Here is a 7,118-nt window from a genome sequence, read left to right on the forward strand (position 1 = left end):
TAGTAAATCATCTCAATATTTTTAAAAGCTTAATTTCATAGGAGGAAGGAAAGGGTGATGGCTTGCAATGGATCCACTATATAGCATCCCAAATTAAGACAAAATCATCCAATACAGCTGATCAGGGTGGGATGGAGAAGAAGGCAGTGGTGGGATTCAAGTAATTTAACAACCAGTTCTCTGCCCTAATGACTTCTTCCAACAACCAGTTTGCCAAACTGCTCAGAAAGTTAACAACCGGTTCTCCTGAAGTGGTGTGAACCAGTTGAATCCCACCACTGAAAGAAGGCCTCTTGTTGGCTTGGGAAACAGCAAAGCCTAAGAACTACTCAGACTGCAACAGCATGTCGGTGAGGGGTGGAATTCGTAGCTGGGATAGGAACATAAAACTAGGTTAAATCCACTGTCTGGGGGGATGTGATGGGAACAGGGGATTTGGCAGGGCCTTCCATGACTGACACAAACTGCCAATGGGAAAAAAAGAGATCATGCCGAAATACCTGATGAGTTCCAAAGGGCCCATTTTACACATAGGAATTTTACAACAATGGATGGAATTTCAGTCTGAAAGAAACAAAGGAGGGAAATGTTCTACAACTCTTTGGTCTCAAGTATATATCAGCATCTGACAAGACAAATTAACATTAGACTTTATTTTGGAATAATATGCAATTTATAACAAGAGAAATAAAATGCACTCGTCAGCCTTATAACTTTAGCCTTTGGGAGAAGAGGAAAAATGCTTCAAGATTAGCCCAATTATTTTAAACATTGCAAAAACAACTGAACACCATGCACTGTGACAACTGACCACCAGACCATTGCCCTAGGATTGACAAAGAAAAGATATATTTTTTTAAACAGAGAGGCTTATCTTCTTAAAAATATTTTGCCAGCAATTCATGTCTAGATTCATAAAGACCTTGCAATGCATTCTGATAGTGTCAGCATCTGCATAAATGAACCTGCATTTATTATTGTACTAATTGGGAATTTTGACTTCATTTTATCTATTGAGTTAAATTCTTTACAACCAACTTAAAGTAGCACAGGTGAATATATTTTTACTACAGCTTCATATTTGCTGTCCTTTTATCTGTTATAAAATTGGTATTACCATGTTTGTTTTTGTTGCTAGCATTAGTGCCTATTGTGTTGATATCCCTGGCTGATGTTTTGGGACTCCAAGGAGTTGTGCCTATTGTTAAAGACAGGATAAGGGTCCATGCAGGGGCTTAGTTTATAATATTATATGTCTCTGTAGGTGTTGGCTCCATACTGAATCCAGTATGAATAACGTGTGTACACAAGAGCTTTGAAAGATAATGCCTGGTAACAAAGATGCAAGGTTAGCTTAAGAAAATTTTCTGCCCTAAACACATGAACAGGAAGGCAATTCCAAAAAAATAAAATAAAAATTAGATTTTTAAAAAAAATTTGATTTATATGCCGCCCTTCTCTGGAGACTCAGGGCGGCTTACAGTGCGTTAAGCAATAGCCTTCATACTTTTGTATATTTATACAAAGTCAGCTTATTGCTCCCACAAACTGGGTCCTCAATTTACCTATCTTAGAAAGGATGGAAGGCTGAGTCAACCTTGAGCCTGGGGAGATTCGAACTAGCAGTAATTGCAGGCAATTACTTATTATTATTATTATTGCAGGTAATTGCAATAATAGAATTATTTCAAAGCAGCAGAGAATGGCTGTCTGGTAATTGTGGAAGTTGGAATTTGAGCATGTAGAAGGCAACTTATTGGGAAAGACAGAATTAGCAAATATCAAGTGTTTTCTCTACCACAATACTAATATTATAATATTACATTAGTAGTACAATAGAGTGATACAGTAGTACAATAGTGTGATACATTTTTTGCTGAAATTAACTACTTTGTTCAGTGTTCAATTTTTACAGCTTATTTGATTCTTCTTCCTAGCAGCATTCCCACACTATGGCAAAGTCCACTTATTTATACAGCTTATTTGATTAAACTCCTTAATTAGGATGAACCACCTCAAGCCTAAATCCTTCCCTCTAATCTATAGCAGACCTTGATGTCCATATTATCTAATATAAGGATGCACGTCTTTGTTGAAAACCCCCTTATTTCTGGACCCTTCAAATCCTTCTCAAGCAAATAAGAGCATTTCAACATTTCTTGTATCTTCTTTGAAATTTCTGCTTGTCATACAACTCTCTAGCTTTCCAGAGTGCAGGACTTTCACTGTCAGGGATCACTCTCTGCAGGAAATGATAGAGAACTACATTTATTACAAAATTTATTTGATTGCCCCCAAAGATAAAGGTTCGGAAGTCAGCTTCCACTATGCATGGACCTGCTTATGGGGGAAATCAGAAATTGGAAAAGTGAACACTTTGAAACTTCTTCTGTTCTATTCTTCTTCTATAATGGATCCATGTGAGCCAGCCTCTGACAGCCTTGACAATCAGCTGTGAGAAGAGGGGCCATGGGAGGACTAGTATAGATCTAGCTCCTAGAATGGTAGAAACTTAGGACATATCTCCCTAAATGATGCCTCATGATGCCAAACTTACCTGAATGAAGCCAAGTACATGTTCCTGCTAAGACCCTTTGAACAAATACTGTAGATCAGCCTATATGGGAATCTTACTTTTTCCCAAGTGAAAATAACCTTCCTGAGATTAGGCAGCCTCAGTTCCCTACAGAAGCAGTTGCAATAAATCTTGACAATCTGAAATGGGAATATTATTATCAGGCCAAAATATTTTTTCCTAATATGCTCCCAAGGGAGTTTTTTTCTTGTGTAAGAAAAAAAAACCCACTGTCCCTCGTGCTAGCCGAGTTCTTCAGGTAAACAATCAACCTCTACCTTGAGAGCACTTGGAAATTCAGCTGTAAACATCACTTGCCTTGGGGCCTTATCTAGAAAAAAATCTGATTAATGGTAATAACCAGCCTTCTATTTATTTTTTTAATGTTTATTTAATTGTATACTTAAACAGGTTTTACCAAACAGGGAAATAGCAAAAGAATAAAAATATGAACGCAAAACAAAAATATAGATATGAGATCAGATATGGAAATAAAGAATTTTTATTGAATTTTTAGAGAAAATGATAAATTACTGTAAATTTTTCTGATTTTAGTTTGAATTAGTTTTTACAACTATGATTAAAATATTTAATAAAATTATGAAATAAAGTACATCACAAAAATGAGTATGTTGTAAACCCATCCGTTGTGTGTAATCAATGTGTGATTGCCCACCCCTTTCATCATTTTTATAACCACAACCTGTTTATAGAGGAAGAAGAAGAAAGACGTTTGCAGTTTTCAGTGCTAAAATAAATAATACATGCTAATATTTTAAAGAATGCGCTGAAACTCCTGTGGCACATATTATTTCATTCCATAACTTTCTATAACTTGCAATTGTTTCCAGAGATACTAAATGTATCTCTGTATTTAGATGTAGATGTATCTCTATATATGTATTTAGATCCTAGTGCTGTCCATCCACCCAAAGATGTATATGTACATTAGAAAGTTGCCCAAATAGGAAAATCAACACTAATTGTTGGCTTCCAGTATTTAATTCTTTACAATAGGCAAGCATAATGATATCGTTCCAGATTCTGAAAACTGAATCTGCCTTCATTAATTGGCAATTACATTTTCTATATTCTTTAAATTGAAGTATCTATGGGGGAGTGGAGGAGTGAATGTTTTTCCTATGTTAAATAGGTTCTATGGGAAAAGCCAACTTTAAACATTTGGAGGAAGATTATGATATGAAAAAAACTGGAGGGAAGTGGGAATATTGACTTTGGACCATGTGATAAATGATAAAGACGAATTTTTAACATACTCTGTGCTGAAAGATGAATATAATCTGTCAGACATAGCCAAATGGCAATATTTACAATTACAACATTTCTTAACAACATAATTTGGACCAGCAGCATTTTTGGTTTCTGGATACCCAAGATACAAAAATAACTTGTTAAATCCTTTATAACTAAAAAAAACCCCCAAAACTCACTATTAATTTTTACAGATATTTGTTAAATCAATTTGATATGCAAATGGTAAAGAATGGGTGAAATAATGAATTAGAAGTTATTCTATTGTCTGGATAATGAGAGTGTCAGGCGTGCCTCCATTCAAAATCCAAGAAAGAAAACCCCCGACTCCATGTTGGTAGAGAAGAGGTACTTTTACTGAGTTTGAAATGATAGCAATGAAAGAAAAGCAAGGCCTGAAGCAAAAGGCACGAAAGTTACAGATTGAAAATATTCCCAAATCCCTCCCCCAAGGACCCAGACTGAATGTCCAATCCCCAACCCATATGGTGTCATGTGGGGCACATCTTCAGGTGTTTTTGCCCATGTGGGCAAATTACGGGATGGTTGACCTTGACTGGGTATAAACCAGTCCATTCAGCTGTGCGGTAGATCATGAGAGCAATCCTCCCTTTTCATTCACACAGGCCATCTCTCTCCAGCTCACTTCCCCACCCAAATGCCAATCCTCCCCCCTCCCCATTACGATGGCAGCTGATAGCAAGCAAGAATCATAGAGGCTGACTGAGAGAGTATCTTAACTTTTGTAGAAAGAGTTTAGTTGGAGTTTAATTATGAGTTACACAACAAAAAACAATATTAAGAATTTACTGAACTCCATTACATTTGCATAGAAAGGACTGTCAAACAAAGCATTTTGCTTAAGATATAATGATGCATCTTTAAAACACATGTTTTTAAAATATCCATCTTGGGAAGATGAAAAACCATTGCCCATAGAGAGAAGTAAGTGAGGAAATTTTGCAGAATGAAAACGGTGGTTAATCACTGAAATAATCTCTCTGATCTCCTAGTTCTCTCCAACAACTTTTATTTTGGTAATCCAATCTGGAAAAAGGAAGTATCAATGCCATTCATGTGGGTGATGTGAATTTCCCCCAGACTTTCTTGAAGGCTGCCTTCACATCTTTGTTGTGTAAGCTGTAAATGAAAGGGTTGACCAGAGGGTTGACTACTGTGTAGAACAACGCATTTGCCTTGTCTGAATTTGGAGTGTGTTGAGAGTTGGGCCTGGAGTACATGATGAGAATGGAGCCATAAAAGAGAGTGACTGAGACCAGGTGAGCTGAACAAGTGAAGAAGGCTTTGCGTCTCCCTTCAGCAGAGCAGATGTGGACTATGGCTGCCCCAATAGCAATATAGGATCTCAGGATGACAGCTGTGGTTGCCAGCATACTGCAACCCATCAGAGAAGATACAATGAGATCATAGATCCCTATGCCATCACAGGCCATCTTCACAAGTGGTGCCACATCACAAAAGTAGTAGTTGATGACATTTTCCCCACAAAAGCGTAGGCGGAAAGTATTACCAGTGTGTGCAATGGCATTGGCAAATCCAGCTGCATAAGATGCTACCACAAGCTGAGCACAAAGCTTCTTGGGTATGGCAGTGACATAAAGGAGTGGATTGCAGATGGCCACATAGTGGTCATAGGCCATGAAGGCCAATAGGAAGCATTCAGTGTAGGCCAAGCCAGCAGAGAAGAAGAACTGGCTGCACAACCAGCTAGGGACATGTGGTTGTTCTTAGACACACAGTCAAACAAGATCCGAGGAGTGTAGACGGAGGAGTACCAGATGTCCAGGAAGGAAAGGCTGCCCACAAAAAAGTACATGGGTGTGTGTAAGCGGGAGTCTAGGTAGATCAGGACCATAAGGCCCAGGTTCCCAGTCAGTGTTATGGTGTAAGAGGCCAAAAACAGCACAAAGAAGATTATGCGTAGAAATGGGTCTGTTGTAAACCCGGCCAAGACAAAATCAGTAATCAATGTCCGATTTTCTTCCACTTTCATCATTTTCATAAGCAGAACCTGTTTACAGAGCAAAAAGAAATGAGAGTTTTGCAGTTTTCAACCCTGAAATAGGGAATCCATGCTAACGTGTTGAATGATGTGTTGGCCCCACCCACGATACATTTGAGAAGAATTTGACCAATTTTGCCCTAAAATGATTTTGCTTCTTTGTGTTTAATGTTCTGGATATATTTACAGGATTCAGCTTTTAGACGAAAAGGACAACAGAAGGCTCTCTTTACTTAGGAGCACTCCATGTAGTCTGCTAATCCTTTCTGAAGGTGGTCTCAGCATATGTGTGTGTCTGAGCCCTTATCAGGGCTCAGACTGTTAACAAGGTTGGGGCTGAATAAAAACTGCAAAGAAGATCTTGAAGAAGGCTGTACTATGCAGTTGCAGAAACCTTCCAGAACAGGTAACATCAAATCAATTCTACATGGTTGCCAAGAAAACTCTATTAACATGCTCATGTAGTCACCAAGAGTCAGCCCAGACATGAAGGCTACATTACCTTTTCTTTACCTGGTCACAGGGCAAATGTAGCATATATTTCACATCTATTTCTCTCCCCTACTTTCTTGGATTATTCTCCCCACGTGCTTATCATAACAACTTCCTAGAATCAGTAAATTGATAGTCAGTTCAGGCCTTTAACAAACCTCTCCTTGATTCCCCAGGAAATCTCTTCTGGCAACCAACCCATTCAGGTTTTGGGAGGGGGGGAAATTAAGTGATGTAAAAGTTTTAACAGCCTGAGGTCTGAAGGATCAGACCTTGTTAAGATGGCTCTGTATCCAAGGCTTGTATTGATACTATAATATACACACGTGCATATTGTGTAAAATATAGGTCTGTTTGTCCTTTCTTCTCAACTTTTGATCTTGTTGAATTATTGTAACAAATTTTGTTGGAAGTATAGGAAATAGTTCTCATTTAGAGAAATGCTACAGTACATGGATGATAGTAATATTTTATATGTTGTTCTAATTTTATATCTAGTTCTAATCTAGTCTTCTTACTGCTGTTTAAATGAAACTTTAAGCAAAATTCTTGGAAAACATTTCTAGTGCGTAGAGGATTTGCTGTTCTGCCACAAAAAAGAGATTATGAATTTCTAAAGTTAAAGCTGTAACTGAAGGATTTAAGGGAACAATGTGTTGGAGTCCCTTTATTGGATCCAAGACATTTAGATTACCAAATAGAAATGACGTTACTTCAACAGGCATTTGAAGCTTTGCTCAGATACCAATAAGAGTT

The 7,118-nt window shown here is 37.7% G+C and overlaps 1 pseudogene; it reads right to left on the bottom strand.

The window, feature by feature from the left end:
* Positions 1–4,866: 4,866 nt before the first annotated feature.
* Positions 4,867–5,861, bottom strand: LOC117667224 (olfactory receptor 9G4-like; annotated as a pseudogene).
* Between the last annotated feature and the right edge of the window lie 1,257 nt (positions 5,862–7,118).

Source organism: Pantherophis guttatus, chromosome 1, assembly GCF_059756535.1.
Source record: "Pantherophis guttatus breed Tessera chromosome 1, ASM5975653v1, whole genome shotgun sequence".
In the NCBI taxonomy this organism is placed as follows: Eukaryota; Metazoa; Chordata; class Lepidosauria; order Squamata; family Colubridae; genus Pantherophis; species Pantherophis guttatus.